The sequence below is a fragment of the Schistocerca serialis genome, chromosome 10 (genome assembly GCF_023864345.2).
Source record: "Schistocerca serialis cubense isolate TAMUIC-IGC-003099 chromosome 10, iqSchSeri2.2, whole genome shotgun sequence".
In the NCBI taxonomy this organism is placed as follows: Eukaryota; Metazoa; Arthropoda; class Insecta; order Orthoptera; family Acrididae; genus Schistocerca; species Schistocerca serialis.
In genome coordinates this window covers 246,486,901-246,489,994 of record NC_064647.1, presented here as the reverse complement: position 1 = coordinate 246,489,994, position 3,094 = coordinate 246,486,901, and the positions used below count along the sequence as shown (strand labels likewise).

The 3,094-nt window shown below is 46.5% G+C and overlaps 2 non-coding genes across 2 annotated transcripts; one reads left to right on the top strand and one right to left on the bottom strand.

Moving 5' to 3' along the window:
• Nucleotides 1-264: 264 nt before the first annotated feature.
• Nucleotides 265-339, bottom strand: Trnas-cga (transfer RNA serine (anticodon CGA)). Its single transcript has one exon. It is a non-coding gene; the product is annotated as a tRNA-Ser (tRNA).
• Nucleotides 340-422: 83 nt separating this feature from the next.
• Trnas-cga (transfer RNA serine (anticodon CGA)) lies at nt 423-497 on the top strand. Its single transcript has one exon. It is a non-coding gene; the product is annotated as a tRNA-Ser (tRNA).
• Nucleotides 498-3,094: the final 2,597 nt, after the last annotated feature.

The window sequence follows — 3,094 nt, the reverse complement described above, 5'->3', positions numbered from 1 at the left end:
ACACCGTTACAGACGACATTTTGAAGGTCACGTACAGCGTCGCCACATATCGGAACTCCGTGGGACTACAGAGACTGAAGCGGCAATATTACACCATGTCCCACAACAAATTCCGCATTTTTTCAACCGAAACTGGCGAAGAAAACAATATGTTGCATTATTTGTTGAACGTCCCTTCTGAATGAGAGCAACCTTTTAAGAATGAGAACGCAAGACCACGGTTACCAACATTACCTTTTGAAACTTCCTGGCAGATTAAAACTGTGCGCCCGACCGAGACTCGAACTCGGGACCTTTGCCTTTCGCGGGCAAGTGCTCTACCAACTGAGCTACCGAAGCACGACTCACGCCCGGTACACACAGCTTTACTTCTGCCAGTACCGCGTCTCCTACCTTCTAAACAAGTACCGGGCGTGAGTCGTGCTTCGGTAGCTCAGTTGGTAGAGCACTTGCCCACGAAAGGCAAAGGTCCCGAGTTCGAGTCTCGGTCGGGCGCACAGTTTTAATCTGCCAGGAAGTTTCATATCAGCGCACACTCCGCTGCAGAGTGAAAATCTCATTCAACATTATTTTGTGTTTCACGTCAGCAACAGTGCCCTTCGACGTTTTGCAGGTGCCACAATATTGTACACGTGGTTGCTCACGTGGCACTGGCCGTGCACTTCCTGCTCCTCCAGCTCTTGCGCTTAATGCATATCGCAGTAATTTTTTTCTGCGACATATTTCCACATAAATTACCATAAAATGGCTGCTCTACTTGTGATTGTGCCTGGCCTCTGAGCAGTACTGGTAAATTCATAATCCTGTGTTACAGATTAACACTAGAATTAAAACTGCGTACTGACAATAGTGGTGGTCACACCGTTCCATAGTGCTCCGTCTATAGCGACGGAGACGTAGACGACTTTCCCGTAGACAGACCTGTACCCAAATACTGGAAAGTTGCACGAAACGGGAGTAATCCGCTGAATTGCAAACTCGCACCACTAACGTCCATTTGCAGTAATATTTTGGAACATGCATTGTGCTCTGACATCATGAGTCACCTCGAAGAAAATGATTTATTAACAAACAGCTAACATGGATTCAGAAAACATCGTTCTTGTGGAACACGACTAGCGCTTTAGTCTCACGAAGTAATGAGTACTATCGACAGGGGACGTGAAATTGATTGCATGTTTTTAGAATTCCAGAAGGCTTTACACTGTTCGCTACAAGTGAATTCTAATTAAATTGTACGCCTGTGGAGTATCGTCTCACTTGTGTCACTGGATTCGTGATTTCCTGTCGGAAAGGTCAGAGGTCTTAATAATTGATAGAAAGTCATCGAGTAAAACAGAATTAATGGCTGTCGTTTCCAAAGGTAGTATTATAGGTATTCTTGTTCCTGACCTACATAAACGATTTAGGAGACAGTCTGAGCAACCCTCTTAGATTTTTTGCACATGATGCTGTGATTCACCGTCATGTAAAATCATCAGATGATGAAAACTAATTGCATCATGATGTAGACAAGATGTTAGTATAGAGTGAAACGTGACAATTAATTCTAAATAACGAAAAGCGTCAAGTCATTCATATGAGTACTAAAAGAAAGCCGTTAAATTTCGGTAATACGACAAATGACACAAATCTAAAGGCTCTAAATGCATCTAAATACCTAGGAATTACAGCTGCAAATAAGTCAAACTGGAACGATCACAGAGGTAATGTTGTGGGGAAAGCCAGAAGACGTAGGAAATGAAGCAGTGCTACTGAAGAGACTGCTTAGTCTACGCTTGTCCGCCCTCTTCTGGAATACTGCCGCGCAGTCTGGGATCCGGATCAGATAAGACTGACGGAGGACGTCGAAAAAGTTCAAAGAAAGGCTGCCCGCTTTCTATTGTCGGGAAATAGGGGAAAGAGTACAACGGATATGGTAAGCGAAATGGGTTGACTATCACTGAAATAAAGACTTTTCGTTGCGGTAGGATCTTCTCATGTAATTTCAATCAACAGCTTTGTGGTCCGAGTGTGAAAATATCTTGTTGGTGCCCACCTACATTGGGAGAAATGATCTTAAAAAGAAAATAAGAGAAACCAGAGCTCGCGCGGAAAGATTTAAGTGTTCGTTTTTTTCCGTACTGCTCACCGGTGTGGGATCCGTACCAGATGGGGTTTATAGAAGAGATAGAGAAGATCCAACGGAGAACAGCGCGCTTCGTTACAGGATCATTTAGTAATCGCGAAAGCGTTACGGAGATGATCAACTCCAGTGGAAGACTGTGCAGGAGAGACGCTCAGTAGCTCGGTACGGACTTTTGATGATGATCCGAGAACATACCTTCACCGAGGGGTCAAGCAGTATATTGCTCCCTCCTACGTATGTCTCGCGAAGAGACCATGAGGATAAAATCAGGGAGATTAGAGCCCACACAGAGGCATACGACAATCTTTCTTTCCACGATCAATACGAGACTGGAATCGAAGGGAGAACCGATAGAGGTACTGAAGGTACCCTCCGCCATACGCCGTCAGGTGGCTTGCGGACTATGGATGTCGAAGTAGATATAAAGTGTAACGGTAGAGAAGTAGCTTGAAGGTGTTTCGATGAATCCTCTGCCAGGCACTTAATTGTGAATTGCAGAGTAATCGTGTACATGTAAACGAAGCATTAATCTTCTCTTCTACTGGTGAAAGGCTGAAATCAGTTTTCGACCAGATGGCTTAACATGTAGTGACTGAGGAAACGTCGCTCTCCGCCAGTTTCTGCCTTTCTACTCGCTGCTTTACGGCGATAACTGCGGAGCTCCGTTTCCGGGCCTCTCCAGCGCGTAGCCCTAGGTCAGTAACTGCTGGAGAGGAGCTGAGTGAAGTGGGCCCCCGGGAGTGACTGAAACACTTCCGCCACAAGTGGGGAGCGGCCCGCTAAAACTGCGGCTGCCTCCGGGGCCGTTTAATTCTGAACTCCGCCGAGTGTTCCGGTAGCGGCGTCGACCAGGGCGTTAGCACGGCGGGCATGGGGTCACCCACTCAGCGCCTGCGTAACATCATCTCTGTGAGAGACCGGGCCGCAGCGGGTCAGGAGTCCGTACGTTAACAGAACGAACACCAG